This window comes from Geotrypetes seraphini, chromosome 6 (assembly GCF_902459505.1).
Source record: "Geotrypetes seraphini chromosome 6, aGeoSer1.1, whole genome shotgun sequence".
NCBI classification, from domain to species: Eukaryota; Metazoa; Chordata; class Amphibia; order Gymnophiona; family Dermophiidae; genus Geotrypetes; species Geotrypetes seraphini.
The window spans coordinates 165,353,225-165,375,583 of record NC_047089.1 but is presented as its reverse complement, the minus strand read 5'-3'; positions in this window follow the sequence as shown (position 1 = coordinate 165,375,583).

Genomic DNA, 22,359 nt, shown 5'->3' with positions numbered 1-22,359 from the left:
GAGAGTGCAGTGAAGCATTCTCTTTGAGTCATATCTACTGTGTTTCATTTTGTGCTATTTGATTAAAATTCACCATTAGGGTTCTTCTTTGCCTACTCCACCTCCATTCCTTATCGGTATTGACCTTGACGTTAAAGGGCAAATTGTAGACAGAATGAAATAATCAGGGTTGGGATGTGCACAATTCTAATAGTATTGTAGAAAAGGGTCTGCTGGTGTAGACCCTTTTCAAAAAAAATATGTGCAGGAGTAAAGTTACCAGATTTTGCCTCAGTAAATAGAGGATGTGTGTCCCCGCCCCATTCTGCCCCAGCCTTGCCCCTAGCCCCACACAGTTCTGCCCACAGCTCTGCCTCATTCTGTCCACCAGCCCCGACCCCACACAAACCTCGTCTCTTTGGGGTCACGTTTGGAGGGCATCTGTGCAAGCGCAGATGCCCTCCAGACGCGGCCCTGATCTCAACACTTTTCAAAACCCAGACAAAGTCCTGGATTTTGAAAAGCCATCCAGCCGCCTGGAAAGTCCTCTACAAAGAAGACATGTCCGGGTAAATCCTGACATCTGGTAATCCTGTGCATATATAAGCATGCACATGCAAAGTCAGGGACCATTTTACAGAGACACATATGGTAAAAGTCAATGGCAGAGCTTCAGCAATTTACTTGTGTAAATTCCAGTGTTTAGATGTGTTTATTTGCATTTCACAACTTAAATATGTATGCCAGCATTTCTAAATCTGTGCATGTGAATGCTACCAATTAACTACAGAGGCTGCAGTTTGTGGAGGGGAAAATAAACAGTGGAAGATTAATGAACATAACTCCCTTATGGATATACTGTAGTTATCAACATTTGCTACTTTTAAGAGATGATATTTTACCACTAACTCGTGGTAAAATATAATCGATTTTAGCACAGGTCTTATTTTATGCGATGAGAGCTAGTTACTATGGTAATAACAGGCCAAAACATTTTGCAAGGAAGTACACTTCCCCCTCCCCATTCGCGGTTTTTGCACTCGCGATTTCACATAATCACGATTTTTTTTCTGGGGAGGGGGAAAATAAAAAAAAACATATTTTTGACCTCCCTTCCGCCTTCCCGGCCTTACCTGGTGGTCTAGAGGGCTTTCAAGGCAGGAGCGATCTTCCTACACTCCTGCCCCATGCAGATCGCCATGAGGAAATGGCTGTAGGGAGTTCCCGTCGTAGTCTCGAGAGACTACGGGAACTCCGACGCTCATGCAATTCCTATGTGCATCGGAGCAGTTACCGCCGCTGCCGGCACTAAAACCTGCGCTATGCATTTGTAAAAGAGGGGGTTTGATAGGCAGTATATACCTAAAATAAACTATATGTGCTCTTGAGCAGATGAAAATCCTGACATGTGACTTTTCCCCTCACAATTTTATTCCAAGCACTGTCCAAACCGCACCCCCTAAAAATCTCTATGTGCTATGGATTTTTCCCTAAAAATAGCAGCTTTCTAAAATCTGGTTTTGCATGCGTATATGATATACATGTGTAAATGCTCGTCTTTACATGTGCAAATTGCAGATAAGCCATCTAGATTTATGTGTAAGGAGTTTCACTTAAATATGACAGCTGCCAAGAGGACCAGAACTTTGCAACAAAAAGACTGAATGGCTGACTGAGAAGTAGCAATGGTGAAAATTTTACAGAAAGTCACAATAAGGTGACACATCTTATTCATTGGAAACTGGATAAGCATTACAACATCAGTGGGCCAGAAAAGCATTGAGATCATGACCCTATAAGAACTGTGGAAAATAAAAATGTCATGATTGCTTGGAAAACCCCTATCCCATTTCCAAGAAAGATTCAGAAATATTTCCCATCATTTTGGGTGCCACAAGTTTGATTTAAAAAAAAACAAAAAACCCAAAAACCTTTCAAGCGCATCTGGAGAAGTTCCCTATACATGACACACTCCCTCAAAGCAATGTTTAAAAATATATACCATGCACTTACTCCAAGATTCTACATACCGTGACTAAAGTTACACATTCCCAATTTGCACATTCAACTTAGGGCTCTTTTTACAAAGGTGCGCTAGCGTTTTTAGCGCACACACCGGATTAGCACGTGCTAGCTGAAAAATTACCGCCTGCTTAAAAGGAGGCAGAAGTGGCTAGCGCACACGGCATTTTAGCGCGCACTAAGCACGCGCTAAAACCGCTAGCGTACCTTTGTAAAAGGAGCCCTTAATTAATAAGCCAATCTGCACTGATAATTGTCGATTAACTAACAATTATTGGCACAAATTAGAACTTGCATGCACAACTTTCTAAGCATATTCTATAAAGGGGTGTATATGAATTCTACTGTGTGGATCAGAAAAGGGGACATGGCCAGAAGAGGGGCACAGGAAGGTAGTAGGCATTCCTCAAAGTTAGGCATACTGTTATAGAATATGCCCAATCCATGCACAATTTAGGTGCAGGCATTTATGCCAGGTTTTAGTTGACATAAATAGCCACACCAAAATTTTAGTCACAGGGATGGGTAGGAGGTGCCTGAGGCAGTGGCACCCCCGTGCCTTCCTCTCCACTCCCCGCTCCTTCTGTGCCTCCCCGTTCCTTCTCCGCCCCTCATGCCACAGTCTTGTCCTCCCTTTCTCCCATACCTTGTTAAATCTTTACCAGTGCAAGCAGATTCACCTACCTGCTGCTCGCACCAGCATTGGCTTTCCCTCTGACATCACTTCCTGGCCCTGTGATTTCATAGGGGAGCCAGGTCAGTGTGAGCAGCAGGCCTGTGAAATTGCTCATGCTGGCTAAGATTTAAAGAGGTTCGGGGTAGGGGGGAAGGAAGGTCACGAGCATGGTGTGGGGGAGAGGGGCGGAGAGGTACCGACACCTCCACCAAGATGGTGCCCGAGGCCACCCCTCCACCTTATTACACCACTGGTTACACATATTCTATAAATCATACTTAACTCCGGATGCAGTTTGTAGAATAGTGCAAAGCATGGATTTTTTCAGTGCTGATTTTATAAGCAACATACAGTGGTACCTCGGTTTACGAGTGCATCGGTTTGCGAGTGTTTTACAAGATGAGCAAAACATTCGTAAAATCAGCGCCTCAGAAACCGAGTGTGCCTCAGTTTACGAGCGCCCCCCCCACCCCCCCTCCGTGATCCGGCACCCTCCCCTCCGCGATCCGGCACCCCCCCCCCCCGCACCGCGATCTGAAGTCCCCCAGACCCACCCGTACCCGCTTCTTACTTTCGCCTCGGCACCGGCACCGGCATGTCCTGTGCGTTGGTGCCGGTGCCCAAAGATCGGCCTCCTCTTCTTGCTGGGCCTTGAGCATCTGCGCATGCTCAAGGCCTGCGAGTTCATGCTCTCTCCGAGATTCTCAGAGATCTCGAAGAGAGGGTGAACTCGCAGGCCTTGAGCATGCGCAGATGCTCAAGGCCCAGCAAGAAGAGGAGGCCGATCTTCGGGCACCGGCACCAACGCACAGGACATGCTGGTGCCGGTGCCGAGGCTGAGATGAAAGTAAGAAGCGGGTTCGGGTGGGTCTGGGGGACTTCAGATCGCGGCAGGGAGGTGCCAGATTGCGGTGGGGGGTGCCGGATCGCGGAGGGGGAGGGTGCCAGATCGATGGGAGTGGCCTTCAGGGGGAGCAATGCCAGTTCTCGTGGGGGGGGGGGGGATAGAGCAGTGCCACTGGCCTCGGGGGGTGGAAATGTATCAAAGCGAGTTTCCATTATTTCCTATGGGGAAACTTGCTTTGATATACGAGTATTTTGGTTTACGAGCATGCTTCTGGAACGAATTATGCTCGTAAACCAAGGTACCAGAATTTCCCTCTTAACGTGCACAGAAGGCAAAACTAATGCATGCCACTTTAGTACATCCTCTACTAGGCCATTTTTCCTGTGTTACATGTGCATTAGCACTCAAAGCAGCTTAAAAGGTCCCCTTTGATTTCACCATAAATTGTTTTCTTTTCCATTAACAAAAGATCATGACTCTGAAAGCTTGAAACCAGCAGGACTAGCACCATTGGTATTCCCCCCATTTCTAAGTAACTAACCTTAAATAGGAACCATTTGCAGCTCCAGCCCTTGTGAAACGCTGGATTACAGTAGCATTACAATTATTCCAACTTTCCTGTATTAAGTCAAGAAAGCAAGGAGAGGAAGTTGGACTCAACAGGATTCCACTTCTCAAAAAAAAAAAATAAGCTCTTTATCGTAGTAAAGCTGACTATCACATTGCCAGTCTTTCCAAACAAATGACTCCATTGTACAGTTTAAATAAAGCAAACATACAATGAATGCGTCTGTAAATGAAAACTATATCATTACAACCAGGGAATTATATGAATCTATATTTATGTAAGCTTTTCCTAAACAAAACTGTATGATATTTCATTTGTGATGACCTGCTGTAAGATATTTTCCCTTTTTCTATCCAGTGGGTGCCAGGATACTGGCCAAGTGCTACACGTCTGTTAGCTAAGGCAGTGATTCTCAACCCTGTCCTGGAGGAACACCAGGCCAATCGGGTTTTCAGGCTAGCCTTAATGAATATGCATGAGAGAGATTTGCATATGATGGAAGTGATAGGCATGCAAATTTGCTTCATGCATATTCATTAGGGCTAGCCTGAAAACCCAATTGGCCTGGTGTTCCTCCAGGACAGGGTTGGGAACCACTGAGCTAAGGTACTATAAGGCACAGTTCTTCAACCGCCGGTCCGCGGACCGGTACCGGTCCGCAGGAAATTTTTGCCGGTCCGCGCAGGACCGGCAAGATTGACTCATTTGAACTTCCTGCCGGTCCGCGCAGGACCGGCAAGATCAGCATCGGAAGCGTGCGCTGGGCCGGAGAGATCTTGGGGAGCCTCCGACAGTGGCTTTCTCCCCTCTCTGCAGCTCTCCTTTACTTCCCAGCGCAGCGATTCACGAAGGCAGCCTCGGGGCTTTTGCTGAGTCGCGGCTGCCTCTGATGATGCAACTTCCTCTTTCCTCAGAGGCGGCGCGACCCAACAAAGGATCCGAGGCTGCCTTCGTGAATCGCTGCGCTGGGAAGTAAGAAGAGCTGCTGGGAGGGGAGAAAACCACTATCAGTCTGGGAAGCTGCTGGGCAGGGGGGGGGAAAAGGGACAGCTGCTACTGGAAAGGGAGAAGGAGAGATGCTTCTGGGAGGGGAGGAGGGAAAGGAATCTGGGAAGCTGCTGGGCCAGGAAAAAAAAGGGACAGCTGCTACTGGAGAGGGAGAAGGAGAGATGCTTCTGGGAGGGGAGGAGGGAAAGGAATCTGGGAAGCTGCTGGGCCAGGAAAAAAAAGGGACAGCTGCTACTGGAGAGGGAGAAGGAGAGATGCTTCTGGGAGGGGAGGAGGGAAAGGAATCTGGGAAGCTGCTGGGCCAGGAAAAAAAAGGGACAGCTGCTACTGGAGAGGGAGAAGGAGAGATGCTTCTGGGAGGGGAGGAGGGAAAGGAATCTGGGAAGCTGCTGGGCCAGGAAAAAAAAGGGACAGCTGCTACTGGAGAGGGAGACGGAGAGATGCTGCTGGGAGGGGAGGAAGGGAAGAGAGTTACTGCTGGACAGGAGGAGGAGGGAAGGGAGAATGAAAAAAGGAAGGAAACAGCTGGCAGAGAGATTAGAGGAGGGGAAGGGGAGACACAGGCATGAGAAAGTAGAGAGATTGATGATAGGAAGGGGTCAGCAGAAAAATAAGCAGAGGGACAACGATGATAGATCTGGTGTAGGAGAGATAAAAATGAAGAGAGCAGTGAAGCTGGAATGAATCATGTAAATAGGAGAGAGGGGCACAAGCTGGATGGAAAGGGGAGAGGGACATAGAAAGAAGACAGATACCATATGGAAGGGGGAGAGGACAGATAGTGGATGGAAGGGGCAGATGCTGGATTGAAGAGACAGAGAGGGCATACGCTGGAAGGAAGAGAGTGAAAAAAAGATTGAAAGCAGAAACCAGAGACGACAAAAGGTAGAAAAAAATAATTTTATTTCTATTTTGTGATTAGAATATATCAGATTTGAAATATATATCCTGCTAGAGCTGGTGTTAGACATAACTGGGGACTGCAAAACCCAGGCAGTGCTTCTTTAGCTTTCAGCTGGCTTAGGGCGCTCTCTGACCAGGGGGCAGTTGCCCTAGTTGCACTCCCCTAAAACTATTCCTGTCATGTGTTACTTCAGTATTCTGTTAGCATGATATTTCTGTGTAGCATTCTGTAATAATTTGGCTTGTTCAGTTTTCTTGATAGTAGAGGGGATATATGTGAAGGGGAGGGGAGACAGGGGTTTTGTTGATCCTTGCTCTGAATTATTTGTATTTATAAAATGACAATTCTACAGAATATTGTTTCTTTTTATACTTTAATAAAATACATTCAATATAAAATCATAACTGAGGCTTGTGTGGATGGGATCAGATGATTTGTGGGGACCGAGCTCGCGGAGATGGGGCGGAAACGGGATTTTTAAATTTTAGTCCTAGTAGTTTGCCGGTCCACAAAATAATTATTTTTTTTCTGCCGGACCACGGGTGTAAAAAGGTTGAAGAACACTGCTATAAGGATCAAAAATCATGGGAGTAATTTCAAACTCATAGAGTTCCTGCTTTCATTGTTGTAAAGAAACTTTGTTTACTTTTAAGATTCTCAAAAGAGTACATATGACATTTTCATCACTTTGCTCCAACCATATTGATGAACAACTCATAAAATATTAACTTTGCTGGTACCTAGGGTACAATATAGTGTTGTGGTGTGACAGTAATGTGCATAACCAGCCAAAGGTCCCTATACTTGAAAATGTGCAAAGATGACATTAGTATATTTTTCTCGTGCTTACACAAAATATCTTCTCGTATTCATTCACATACACTAAGGCATTCTCAGAATTCAGTAGAATTTACTATTGATTCAATTCTTTCTGATTAGTACCGGTATAGCTAAAGGAATTTAAAGGGTTAAATTGAAAGACCTAAGTAATGAATTGAAATCCAGGAAACTCTATAGCATTTTTTGTTAGGTAAAATGAATTTTGCCATAGACATAGAATGAGAGAAATAGCTTTAGAAGTACAGCACAATATACAGTATATTAGCAAGTCCTTAGGAAGATGTATGATTCCACTTGCTTTTAAGCTACTGTTACCTGGGGTTATAGCTAGTGAGAGAGAAGACTATGGTTCAAGGTTGTTCCTCTACTACTACTGCTTTTCAATCCTACGGGGGACCACTGAAAAAGTCTCAGCCCAGCCAAGAAGAGAATGATGTGGAGCCATGAAACATATAAGCTATTCCACGCTTTTCTTAACACTTTTCATTTCAATGAGGCAAATGCATCTAGCATATGAGCACAAGTATAGGGAAATCAAACCATTGTGACATCACCGATGAGGTTGGCTCTCAGGCACTGGTGGAATGAGGCATTATGACATCACAATACGAGTGGCCGCTAAAAAGTTCACAGCCTAACCAAGAAGAGAATGATGTGGAGCCATGAAACATACAAGTTATTCCATGCTTTTCTTAACACTTCATTTCAATGATATGAAATGAAACAAAAAGTATCATGAAAAGCATGGAATAACTTTTGCGTTTCATGGCTCCATATCATTCTCTTCTTGGCTGGGCTGAAAACTTTTCAGTGTTCCCTCGTATAGCACTACTAGAATGTTATGGAGTTATGCTAATCATCATAGTATCTCCAGATTCTGCTAGCATCCTAACGTTCCACTAGGACAATTGGCAGGAACTCTTTGCCATAGAGAAGTCCCTCAGGTTGCATACGCAGGAGTTTCGTCAGCCATAAGCCTGAAGTCATTATGCCATTGTATAGATCCATGGTGAGGCCCCACCTGGAATACTGTGTGCAATTCTGGAGGCCGCATTACCGTAAGGATGTGCTGAGACTGGAGTCGGTCCAGAGAATGGCCACCCGGATGGTCTCGGGACTCAAGGATCTCCCGTACAAGGAACGGCTGGATAAGTTGCAGCTGTACTCACTCGAGGAACGCAGAGAGAGGGGTGACATGATCGAGACATTCAAGTATCTCACGGGCCGCATCGAGGTGGAAGAAGATATCTTCTTTTTCAAGGGTCCTGCGGCAACAAAGGGGCATCCGTGGAAAATCAGGGGCGGGAAACTGCACGGGGACACCAGGAAATTTTTTTTCACTGAAAGGGTGGTTGATCGCTGGAATAGTCTTCCACTTCAGGTTATTGAGGCCAGCAGCGTGCCTGATTTTAAGACCAAATGGGATAGACACGTGGGATCTATTCACAGAGAAAGGTAGGAGTCATTGGGGTGGGCAGACTAGATGGGCCGTGGCCCTTATCTGCCGTCTATTTCCATGTTTCTATGTTTCTCTTAGGGTTCCTGGTACACTCCTTACTGATAGGGATCATGTTATAAAACCAGAGGAGTACACCAAATTATGCCATTTCCTTTGTGAGAGTATGGATTTATTTATGCAAAGGGGCCTTACTTACACTTAAATAAAATATTTGAGGAAAAGAATGGATAATGTGGCTAAACATCTTCCTCAATCAGCCATACGTACAACCAGAGGCATTAACCAAAGCTAAAACAAAACAAAAATAATTTGTTTGTTTTTTCTCCCCTTCTGTGATTTTTTTTTTGGGGGGGTGGAAAACTGATAAATCTATTATATCAATGACTGTCTCCACTGTCAAAATGTTCCCTTACTTTGTATCTGTTTTCTTTTTTACAGTAAGGGAAGCCCTCTGTATTTAATAGAGGGCTGATAACCTTGGCCGAGACGTAAACCAGCAGGCGAGATAGGAGGAAAGGTAAAGAGCAGCAAGGTGTTGTGAGAGCCAGTAAAGTTATTGGTGTGAGAGGGGGGACTAATAAGAAGATCCAGGAGAGCTGTGGAGCAAGAAAAATCAAAACATGACAGTCTAGTGAGACAAGAGGAGCAAAGAGTACTAATTTGTTGCATGGAAATAGAGTGGAGAGTACGCATCAGGGCCAGAGGTAGCCTATGTTGATGCAGTCCAGCCTGGATAGAGGAGAATCTCAGGAAGCAGAGAAGGCTTTAATGGTGGTGAGTTGGTTCTGGAGGGAGGTTCTGAGGTTAGTTAGATGGGGAGGGGTTGAAGAAGGATAGAGGGAGGCAGCGGGGAAAAGGAGGATGAAAGTCTTTGCTGCACAGACAAATGTGAAATAAAAAATTCTTTCTTAGGTTGCAGCTTGTGGTTAAAAGATTGGACGTGGAAAAGCAGCAGCACAGGGCAGGGATCGGAGATCCATTAGTGGTGTGGGAATCATCAGAATCATAGGAATTCACTATGTCTGAGTTATCTTTGCCCCCCTCAGAAGTGGCTGATGGGTGTGTGGCACTGGCTTCTGTGCCTATATCTGTTGGAGCGATGGCTGGGTCCATGCAAGTATCATGTAAAAGGCATTCTTTGTGTGAAATTGCTTTTTGGTGTAGCCCTGGTGGTGATGGTGGGGCTCCAGCCATCTCTTTGGGGTTGGGTCAGTCAAGCGCCCCACACTCCACACCAGGGCTCACAAGAAAATAAAAGTTTGATATTTTCTCACAGTAGCAGAGAGCACTGCTCAGTTCCAGGTCTTGACTCACACACAATCTCTCTGCTCACAGCATTCACTTGAGCTTGGACATAGGCTGGGACCAGATAACTCTGGTAGGCCAGAGGATGAACAACTCCAGGTTACACTCACCCCACTTGAACTCCTCACTATTAATAGTTTTTTTTTAGGTTTTTATATACCGCCTATCAAGGTTATCTAAGCGGTTTTTACAACCAGATTCTCAAGCATTTTCCTTATCTGTCCAGGTGGGCTCACAATCTATCTAACGTACCTGGGGCTATGGAGGATTAAGTGACTTGCCCAGGGTCACAGGGAGCAGCGCGGGGTTTAAACCCACATCCCTTCTGATGAAACGACAGCTCACTCCGAGGTATAAGTGAACCAAATGGGAACTTTATTGAATTTGCTTGCAGAACAGCCTTTAACTATTTACAACATTCTCAGTGTGAAGGTAGACACTTTGGTTCCATCAACAGATTTCCTCTGTCACTTCCAGTTCACCCTCAGTTGACTATATATCATTACTTGTCAGTTCCCTCCCAACTCTTTCTCTGGGAATTTCCCTTGGTCTAAGAGCTTTGGAGGGAGAAAGGAACAACCAAAGAGTCAGGATTGTGCTCTGCACTCTCCTCATACAGACTCCCCCTTCCCACTAGGAAAGAAGAGACCTCCTGCTCCTCCCACAGGTCTTTTCTGGACTAAAGTAAAACTTAGATTTGTATACTGGGTTATCACCAGTCAGAGCTCGACTCGGTTAACAATAAGAAAAATAATAGAAGAAAGAACAAACAAAGTAGAAAGGTGAAAAAGATTAATTTGACTAATTTCCAAAGTGTTTGGCAAACAGGATTGTCTTCAAACCTTTCTGAAATGATAAAAAGTCAAAATTCAGTGACCACCTGAAAAATCCATTACCACTATTTTTACAGCAGAGGTATTTTACAGGGGGGGGGGTGTCACATGTAGTCTGTCAGGTCTCCAGGAAGTAGCACCACAAGATTTTGAGGTATAGGTATGTGGATATTTTTTCATTGTTGGAGCATGAGCAAGATGATAGTGAGTGGAAGATGGGAGATGATCAGAAAGACTGTGGGACAGGGGAAGAAAAATATGGAAGTTTCTAGGACTATTTCAATTGGTTTCTAGGGTTTGAGCCTGTTTTATATCTGGATCTTTAGAAGCATATAGATTTAATTTTGCAGGAGTATTGTTCACATAGGGGTTGGGCACGGCTCAAGTATGATGAACATTTCTGGTGTACTTTAGCTTTGGTCTGGGTTTTCCAGGATGTTGACTTGTGGTTGGCGGAAATGACAGTGTCTGGGCTGTTGTTTTATTCAGGGGAGCTTCTTGATCACTGGGGGGGGGGGGAGGAGCGAGATTTTCGCATGCAGCAAAGCAGGATTGTTTTGGTTCGGGGAGTGATCATCAGCGGACAGAGCAGTGGACAATTATGCCAGCCTGTTTTCAATTAAACTCCAGGCAGTGTGACAGGTCAGGGTGCTGGTTTTCGACATAACTGTAGTAGATGTAGAGGTCCCATTCGGCAGTGTGTTGCCATGGAGGTTGGTCAAGCTGGATGGGGAATGCAGGATTGTTGGGACAAGGCTCTATCTCCCATTAATATTGTGGCTAACGGGTTTATGGTTGAAGAGCTATCCTGCATGTCAAAATGCAAAGTTGTTATGGAAAGAGTTTGTTGAGAGGTTTATGATTCCTTTTGAAGGACTAAGACTCTATCATGATATATCATCCTTGTCGCTCTTTACAATCTGAAGATAAGATCATTCTTGAGGTTACATCTATTAAACAGATAAAGCTGGTTGGCATTCAGCACACTTTATTAACTGTGCAAGGTGTAATGTTGTGGAATGCATTACTATTGGATATAAAGAATGCTAACAGTTTAAGAAATTGGTTAAAACTGTGCTTTTCCAGAAATCTTTTTTATTGTGTTGTGTATATTTGTTTTGGTAAATGACTGAGTTATGAAGAATATTATTTTTGTTATAGTTTATGAAATGATTGGTTTTTATGTCTTTTCATCGTTTCTGACATTGTTTTAATTACGAATGCTGGATTGTAACTCGCTCAGAATTGTTGAATGGTTGCAAGTAATAAATTTTTAAATAAATAAATCTTTGGTGATTCACACTGAAGAGGTGTGGAACAAATTAAAGAAAGAAATTGAGCAAGAATTGCAGGCCCCTTTGATTGTCCTCCATTAGGGAATCTTTGATTTCTCCCTTGGAAGTGATACCGAGAAAAGAGCAGGATAAGTTTAGGTTGATTCATAACCTTTCTTACCTGGTGGGTTGCAGTGTTAACTCATTCATTAACCCAAAGTTATGCTCCATACAATATACATCTTTTGACAAAGTGATGGTGTAGTCCACACCACTTGGATTATCAGATTTTCCTGAAGGAAAATCTGGACCCATGGCCACGTCCACAGGCCCGCCTAGTTCTTTCCTGTTCTGCCTGCATCCCACCCCATTCACCCCAGCCCCGCCCCCATACAGCATCCATGTATGTATGGACACGATGTGATGATGTCACATGCACATGCACCTGACATCACCACATTGCGTCCGCTCAAGTGCGGATGTCCCCCCCCCCAACATGATTTTTACAGGAAGCTTTTTGAAACCCAGACAAAGTGCCAGGTTTTGAAAAGCCATCCAGATCACCGGACATGTCCTCAAAAAGGAGGACATGTCCTCGAAAAGGAGGACATGTCTGTGGAAATCCAGACATTTGGCAACCCTATACACCCACAAAGCTGAAGCTATTATTGTGATCATGGAACAGGCCGATACCTTCGACAAGGCTTCTATTCCAAGAGGTGTGGCACAAAAGAATAGGGAAAAGGGATAGGGAACTCAGTAAGTTTTTAAACACTAAGTTAGTATGAATAAGTTAGATGATGAAATCTTACTTTACTATATAATTAATAACATTCAATATAATAAATAAATAACAGTACAATTAGTTTGATTTTATAATTATTCTATCTAAAAAATAGCCCTAATTGAATCCTGTTCACATATCTAGGATCAATACAGTTAAAAAATTGATAAATTCTAATGAAAATTCATTTAGAACATTTTATCTAACAAAGGGGTCCTTTTATTAAGGTGTGCTAATCGATTTAGCGCACGCTAAAGATTAGTGTGTGCTAAATGCTAAGGCATCCATTATATTCTATAAGCACCTTAGCATTTAGCATGTACTAATCTTTAATACATGCTAAATCATTAGTGCGCCTTAATAAAAGGACCTTATAGTTAAATATTGAAAACACATTATGCTCAAAAAAAAAATGCTTTAAGTGCTCTTTTCCTTTTCTTTTAAGAACCAAAGATGGTTTCCAGAACCCAATTAATCAACTCTTAAATCAGATAAGTATTATTTTTGGGTCTGATAAGAATTACTTTACTGTCCCAAAACAATTGGTTCTTTTTTATATAAATTCTTTTTTTCTTTTAGCGCCAGTGACACTCCCTTCTGGAAGGAGATTCTATCAGGTAAGCTGATGTTAAAGTGACTGGTGCTTTAAATTTAAAAAATAAATTGAATATTCCATATGTATGTGCACACAAATTAAAACTTATCTCCCGGTCTTCTTGCTTTTTCCTCCTTGTTCAGGCTCTCAGGAATTTTGTCTGTCTTCTTAGTCTTCAGGGTTTCAGCTGCATAAAGGAAACTTACAGACCTAGATCAACTTTTAATACTATGCTCAGGTTTCAACCATGCTCAACCTGCTAATCAATTATCAACCTTCAGGCTTCTCTTTAAATAGCTACTACAACTCTCAAGCTCTGCCCTTCCATCCCTGTCTATGTTTAATCTAGCTTACTTCTCAGCTTGTTGCTCAGCTATAATATTCTTTACACAGTAACCAACTTACAACTTGCTCTGATCTCTGTCAGTGGTTTTAATCCACTTAGGCTATATATTCATTCAGCCTGTACTTATTCCTTATCTAAATTATGTTATAAACACCCTTTTCTTTCTCTCTGTCAAAAGGAAATATCTTACAGTACCAGCTCTCACAACAACTCCTCAACTGACTTGGAATTGTCTTTATCCCTATAGTAACATCTTGGCTTGCCACCTAGCATCCAATCAGCATGAGTGTTACAAAAGTTGCAGTTGATGGAATCTCTATTTGCAAAGTTCTAGGCTCCATTTTGCCCCATTGACTATAATGGAGGGAAATATTTTAAGGATAATTTGGTCCATTTTTAAAGAAAACACTTCTCAGTTGATAAGATGGCCAAGCACATCTTTTCCTATAGTCCTGTGCTTTCAAATTTTAAAATTGCACATTCACATGGGTGCTGGGTGATTTTCTCACAAAAGTACACTTTTAAAATTATCCAATTAACTAAATCATTCAAAAAACATCTTAACTAAGTCCAATAAGGCTTTTCAGGCAACCTCCCCCCCCCCCCCAACCATTGGAACCATTTAAATCGACCTCCTATGCCCCCAAAACTTTCAATGACAAAAAGGCAATTTACCTGGAAGTCTGGACTGGATACCTGAAGAATCGAAGCCCAGTTTCATTTGCGGCCTAACCGAGGTCAGTTGGCATATTGAGCATGTGCGAACTCTTGTATATGCTCAGTTACGAATCAACACTAGGCCACATCATCGACCTTTCCTGAACTCCCTTCATTTGGCAGCTGGCCACTAGATCCTAGGTGCTTACAGCTGGCCAGGAGTTCCAAAGAACCCTATGACAGACAACAACCTCACAGGAGCCCAAAAGCCGTCCCCCCTCCCCAAAGAGGTAAGAATTAATTTTAACCACTGGTTACAATAGAGATGTTGTATCAGTTGGGGAGGATACATCCCGTTTTGAATGAGATCGTCCTTTTTCAGATCCCCTGTCCCATTGTCCCCATGCAAAGCTTCAAAACGCCGAAATGTCCTGTTTTCAAAGACTATCAGGAACAATTCTGGCACCAATATTCAATACGTAAATGTCTTCAATTAATTATTTATTGTCAAAATTTCTTAAAGTGCCTGTGCTTATATCTAATATATGTTCTTTCAATGAATAAATATGTGTATATGAACTTAGCTTTTTGATTAATCTAGTTGGTTTTTGAACAGTTACTGCCTCATTCCCCACCGACGCTTTTCATTCTTCATCAGGGTCGGGGAAGGCATGGGCACTTTAAGAAATTTTGACAATAAATAATTAATTACACCGATTTAAATAGTTCCGGTGAGGCGAACCACCACACAAGAGTTGCCAAATATATAGTGCAAGTGTGGTAATCTGAGGGACTTCGGTGAATATATGCAGGAGTATGGTTGAGGAATGAGCTCTTGAAGAACTAGTATTGACTGTTTTCGGAGACGGCATCCCGAAGCTGTGCATGGGGACAACGGGACAGGTGATCGCAGAGAATGGGCTCTCTCCCTGCTTCCCCACCAACCACCGCAACAACTGCAGGAAAGGCATGTCCAGGCACCGGCCCAAAAGCCTTCTCCCCGATGTTAATTCTGACACTGAAGAGGAAGTTCCGGGCTAGCCAGGCAGCAATTGGCTGGCCTGGGACTTCCTCTCCGATGTCAGAATTGACGTCGGGGAGAAGGCTTCTGGGCTGGTGTCTAGACATGCCTTTCCTGTGTTGTTGCTGCGGCAGCATGTGGTGGCAGCAGACCGGGTGGGGGAGCAGAAAAATCAGCGGTAGGCCAGGCTTTGGAGGGAGGAAGGCAGATAGACAGGCAGGCTGGCTGGCTTTGGCGCGGCAGGGAGGGAGGGAGGTAGGCTGGCTAGCTGGCTGGCTTTGGGGGAGGGGTGAGACAAAGGCTGAAATGCAATGAGGGGGACATAGGAAGGAGGGAGGAAGGAAAGAGAGAAAGAGGCAGAGAAGGGGGGGGGGGGTTGTAAGCAGAAGAAAGACTAGAAAAGAAAGGCCTGGACTAAAGGGGAAAGACAGGAGACAGATGCAGGACTATGGGAAGTTCAGATAGAGGGAGAGAGACCCTGAGGAAGAACAGAGATGCAAGATCTTAACAGAGGAAGGAGAGAGAGGGAGACCTGGAGCAAAGGTTCAAAGGAGAACTGACACTGGATCTGGGGAGGGTAACAGAGGGAAAAGAGAGAGAGAGACCTGGACCCAAAGGGAAAGGGGCTGGATGTGAAAGAAAGAAAAAAAGAAATATTGGATTCATACCCAGAAGGAAGTGCAACCAGAGACTCATGAAATCATCAGCCAACAAAGGTAGGCAAAATGATTTTATTTTCAATTTAGTGATCAAAATGTGTCAGTTTTGAGAATTTATATCTGCTGTTTATATTTTGCACTATATTTGTCTATTTTTCTATAGTTACTGAGGTGACATTGCATACTTTAAAGTCATCTGCCTTGACATCTTTGAAAAAACCCGAAACTCGTAAATGATAATTAACATTTTCTCTGTGTACAGTTTGCTTTGTGTGTGGGGGAGGGGGGATTTTAATTTTATGGTTACCATTATGAATTAATAAGATATTGTGTGTACATGAAAAATGAATAGAAGAAATTGGAGGTGGGGCTGAGGCGGGGCTAGGGCATGATTGGGGGGGGGCGGAACTGAAAATTAATAGATGTCCCATTTTGATGAAAAAATAAATAGTCACGTTAGGGGTGCAGTGCTAGTGAAGTCTGGTATTGAATTGGTCTTTTGTTTCATTTTCTGTCTGTGCACTCAGTCTTTTCATTTGTTGGGTTTTCAGTTTGAGAGGCAATTTTATTTTGATAGATGTCTTCCTATGAGCTTCTTCATTTCATGTTCTTATATTGAGACTTTCTCCACTTTTGTTCATTGGGTTACTGAACAGAGAGCAGAACTGAGTTCTATAACTCATTATCTGGATGAATTTGAGAGAGAGCAGGCTCTGGGAAATGCAATAATTTAGTGCAGGTTTTCCATAGTATGGAAGTGGAATTTGGCATTCAACTGGCTGCTAACAAGTCTAAGGGTCCGTGTACTACATTTTTGGGTATAGAGCTTGACTTGGAGAAAATGGAATCTAAACTGCCTGGAGATAAATTTGCAGAACTGAAGGCTGTTATTGATGGAATGGCTGGGTGGAAGACGTTGAAACCAACGAAAAATAAAGAAAATGACCCAAAGTTTCCACAAAGAAAATGGCAAACCATACAAAAACAAAAAGATGTGTAAACAAACAACGTTCAAAAACTTCTTTTTATTTCTTCAAAAGGAGCTAAAAACACTAAAACCACTATCCACATTTGTGTTTCGCAGACCCAACACGGGCCGTGTTTCGGTAAAACACCTTCCTCAGGGGTCCTAAAAACATAATAGACAGGTAATGAAAAAAAAAACTATAAATAAAAGATAATAAATATATGAAAAAATAACAAAGGTAAAATTTATGTTGATAACTATGAATAGATAAATGGTGCCAAAATACTGACCATAAGGGAAATAAAGTATAGTAAGAAATATATACAAACAAACAATGTGAAATACAAAAGATAAAGAATCCACAAAATGAGGAATGCTGGAGGAAGATAATTTTGCATTGCGAAGACCAAACTATGAAAATGGGTGGAAGACATTGACAGTCAAAGAAATATGGGCTCTGGTGGAGTATTTTAATTTTGTGACTCGGGTCATTCCCATGGGCAGAATATTTTGCTGGCGGCTAGCTGTTGCTGACACAAGGGTGATCAAGCTGCATTATAGGGTGTGCATTCTCCAGAAAGTGAGAGAGGATCTTGAGCTTTGGAAGTTATTCCTAAGTGAGTTTAATGGGGTACAGGTATAGCCTTTGTCACCTATTTCTAGGGTGGATCTGTGTTTATTTTCAGATGTGGCAGGTTGTCATGGTTTTGTCATCTATTTTCAAAGGAAGTACTGTGCAGCACCATAGCCAGATTAATGGCAACAGCTTGGATAGTTTTGGAATATAGCATTTTTGGAGCTTTTTGCGGTAGCTCTATTGTTGTGGGGGCATAATTTGCAGGATAGGAGGGTTGTGCTATATTCAGATAATTGGGCTGTGGTTGAGGCAGTGAATAAACAATTTGTTCATTGTCTTTTGTTGGTGGAGTGGAGCTGCCACACTTGGTGATTCGGTTTCATTTGCAGAACAATTTGTATTTAAGATCAAGCCATATGACTGGTTTGAATAATAGGATTGATGATGCTCTTTCTCGGTTTCAGTGGTCCCATTTTCATGCGTTGGCGCCAAAGTCAGAATAATTTCAGACAGAGCATCCAGAGGACTTGTGGGACAGATGTAGAGACCTTTTGAAGAACTGTTGAAGAAGTCACTTGCTGCGAACACATGGAAATGTTGATGTGGAAGCGCTTTCATACATTTTGGTTATCTAATAATTATGATGGTTGTGTGCTGGTGCAGAGAGCCGTGTGGTGCAGTTTATGTTAGCCACTTATAGCCGTGGCAGGTTACTGAGCATGGTGATGCAATCTTTGGCCGCTATTGCATTTGTTTCTAAATTGTGTGGGTTCTCTCTTGGTGAAAAAGTTATTATGTGAGCATTTGAGATTGAGCTTGGCAAGTGTTCGCTCAGAGCATTTGCCAATTTCACATGATCTTTTGATCTCTTTATTGAGTAGTTTGAATAAAATTATGTTAAATTTGAAAGAGTGCTTCCCAAGGGAAGTGGTGGAGAGGAAAACGGTGATGGAATTCAAAAAAGCGTGGGATAAACATAAAGGATCACTAATTAGAAAACAAAGGATGTAAATTAAAGAGCTAAGGCTGGTACTGGACAGACTTGCACATTCTGTGTCCCATATGCGGTGATTTGGTGTAGGATGGGCTGGGGAGGGCATCAATGAGAACTCCACTAACTTGAAACATGAGGATGTTACTGGCCAGACTGTATGGTAGATATCCTGCAAACAGGATGGTTGGATAGGCTGGAGTGAGCTTGGATGGCAACTTCGGCATTTGGAACCTTTGACAATACCAGGTGGACTTTACAGTCTATGACCCAGAATATCAAAGAAGAGACAAGTTAATTTAATCATGTATTTTTAATGGGTATAACTAATGGGCAGACTGGATGGACTGTTCAAGTCTTTATCTGCCGTCATGTTGCTATATTTTCTGATGTATTTGTAGTGGCTCTTTTGGGGGCTTTGCGGGTGGGAGAGTTGATGGCATGAACTAAATGGGCACGAGGTGTGATGGGTTTGTGCGATGTGGTGTTGGGTCATTCAGATTTGTGTTTGAGAATCAGGCATTCTAAATGTGACCAATCAAGTAAGAGAGTATGGTTGTGCTTGCAGAAGGGTAGCGTGTTGGTTTCCTGTCTGGTGTTATGGGGCAAACAATATATGGGCATTAGGCCTTGGGAGAGGGAGGGGTTACTATTGGTTAATTCAAGTTCCAAGTTCAATTCCAAGTTCAATTTATTTAATATACCACAAATATAAAACCAAAGGTAAATTTAAGTGGTTTACAATAAAAATTTTAAATAAACAATGTCAAAATTAAATAGGAAACAAAAAATTAAACAAAACGTTAAACACAATTGAAAAACATGAGGAAAGGAGGGAATCAGTGGTATCCCTTTAACTGCAATGTTAAGAGCAGCTCTAGTAGCAGTGTGCTGTAAAGCTCCACATTGTGGCACACATTCCTTTAGGACTGGTGTTGTTTCTGTACTTGTGGCAACTGTGGGGCTCATCATGAAGGTAGGAAGGTGGGCGTCCCAGTGTTAAAGGGGTCATATTAGATACCTCCCTCATTAATTTATTAATTGGGGAAGGTACCTTGGTCTGGCTGAGCACAGAGTTTCCGTTCAATGGTTGCGACAGCATGGGATGCTGTGGGAACACCTGATGCCGACTTTGATGGCTACACAGTGTCTTTCTTATCCTCATAATGTTGTTCACCTGGGGGGAAATAATTTATGCAGAACAAAAGGGGTGGATTTGATTTGTTGTATGAAGCAGGATCTCCTGATAATTCTTTGTCAATTTCCTCGTACGAGAGTTTGGTCACAAATCATTCTTAGGTTAGTGTGGCGTGAAGCGGAAAAAGTGAAAGCTATTGAGAGCTTGAGGAAAAAAGTGAATGTGAATGTGGCTAGATTTATGACGACTATGGGCAGGTAGCTTGGTGTTTGCACATGAATTATTGACAACTGAGGGTTCCGAGTTGTATCATCCAGATGGTGATCGTCTGATATTGGGCTTGATATATTTTTAAGCACTATACAGTATTTATTGCAGTGTATGGTGAGGGATTGAGTGGTTGCAGCTTTGGGGGGGGGGGAGCGGTGATAAGCAAGGCTATCACTGCTTTGGCGCAGATAAGGGGAATGAAACCAAGTAGCCATTTAGGCGGGGGAAAATTTGGAGTGAAATTCAGGGGTGGGCTGTGAGGTTAAGAGGCTTGAGTACAACACCGCTCTAAGCAAAAGTCTGTTCTTGGCGTCACTACAAGACTTGCTTTAAGTTTAGTTTCAGATGTACTTTGTTGGAATTCATGGTGGAATATGAGCTAGGTCATCACCGACTAGCCTTCAAATTATACCCCGGGTTGGGGTTAAGTGTTATTTATAACTAATGGATCTTCAGCTTGTTTCAATAATTTAAATAAAGAAGCTGTGGCCTGCTATTTTTCTTCCAGTAAATGGTTGTGTAATTATTTCTTATCTATTTAATTGCTTAAGCACAGTGTAAGTGCCAAGGTTAATAAATTGAAATCAATGAGGCTTCAAATACCATAATTTCAAAACATAAATTGGAAAGATTTTAGAGAAATAAGTTTGATAGGTATGTTGTAATAGGACTCATATTGATCCAGAGACTTTTGCTGCTTACCATGACTAGCCTGGAGAAGGAAAATGTTTGTTTTCTGCTTCAGAATTTGCTATAGGGATTGGGACTTGTATACTGCCTTTTAGTAGTTATACAACCTTACTCAAAGTGGTTTACATACAGTTACTTCAAACATTTTCCCTATCTGTCCTGGTGGGCTCTATCTAATGTAACTCAGGTAATGGAGGATTGAGAGACTTGCCCAGGTCACGGGAGCAGCATGCGGTTTGAAACCATAACCTCAGGATGCTTTATTTTTTATTTTTTTATTTATTCGATTTTTTAGCCTGTCCTCCCAAAAGAGCCCAGAACGGGTTACAATGAATATATTGGTGTATTAAAATTATAAGTAAGATAGGTACTTAGAAATTCCCTTACTGTCCCGAAGGCTCACAATCTAACTAAAGTACCAGGAAAAATGACAATTAGAAGAGTAATAAAGAAAGAAAGTAGAGATAGAGGAGAAAAATAAGAAAATAAACATACTAATAAGATTACAATGATCTAAAGGAATTTGAAAGGTTAAAAAGAGGGGAGATAAGAATAGATGCAGAGGGAGAACCGTTGAAGCAATAGAATTCTGGGGAAATTTAAATGAAATTTGAATGATAAAATAAAACAAAATAAGTGGTAAAACAATAAGTGAGATTAAAAAATATATCATAAACTAAAAAGAAGTGAAAATAAAATCAAAACAGTCAAAACTGAAGTCCAGCTTGAACGGGCCCCCGAGCCAACCGTTGGTCCGATGGCCGGACTGCAGCCCTCCTCCGTCGGCTCTCCCCTGCTGGAATGGGGGAGGAGCGAAGACAGTGTCGGGTGCCCCGCTGGAACGGGCCCCCGAGCCGACCGTTGGTCCGATGGCCGGACTGCAGCCTTCCTCCATCGGCTCTCCCCTGCTGGAATGGGGGAGGAGCGAAGACATTGTCGGGTGCCCCACTGGAACGTGCCCCCGAGCCGACCGTTGGTCCGATGGCTGGACTGCAGCCCTCCTCCGTCAGCTCTCCCCTGCTGGAATGGGGGAGGAGCGAAGACAGTGTCGGGTGCCCCGCTGGAACGGGCCCCCGAGCCGACCGTTGGTCCGATGGCCAGACTGAGGCTGTAGCTCTAACCACTAGGCCACACTCTCCTCAAATAGGTGTAGAATGGTAATATGTCTTCCTGTGGTTTGCCACCACTTAGTAATAACCAAATGGTAAAGAGATCGGACCTGACAGGCTTCTTGAGCAGTCTAACAGTTATAACCTTTTGTTATTTCAAAAGACAGAGTCTGCACCCATCCCTTAGGTTTCAGCGCGTCAGTGGCATAGCGAGAGTGAACAGCGCTGGTGCCCCTCCCTGCCCCCCTACCTCCATCTGCTCCTTCCCTGCCCTCTCCTGCTGCACACATGTGCCCCTTCCCCCGTATCTCTCTAACGTTCGTGGTGCAAGCACGTCACTTCCTAGGTGTGGGTCCAGGAAGTATCTATGCTGATTAAGCTTCTTAAATAATTATCCCAGGTGCCTAGATTGGCTAGGCAAGCCAATCTAGGCACCTAACGTCAGGCGCTATTTATAGAATCTGGACCTTGGCACATAAGATAAGCACTGATCTCCCACATTCTATAATATCAGGAAGTGACATCAGAAGGGAGCCGAGGCCAGCGTGAGCAGCAAGTGGAAGATGCTGCTTTCACCAGTGAACATTTCAAGAGGCACATGGAGGGGCAGAGAGAAGGAGAGGTTCTGGCACCAGTGCCCCCCATAAAAACAATGCCCGGGGCAGTCCACCCCTGCACCCCCCTTACTATGTCACTGCATACTCCTCCCATTGCCACACCCAATTTTGAGTTGCACACTATATGATTTGCATGCAGATCTTTATAGAATAGCGTTTAGCAAGATGTGCGAGCAAATCCAAACTGTTGCTAATTAACTCCAATAACTGATTATTTGCACCC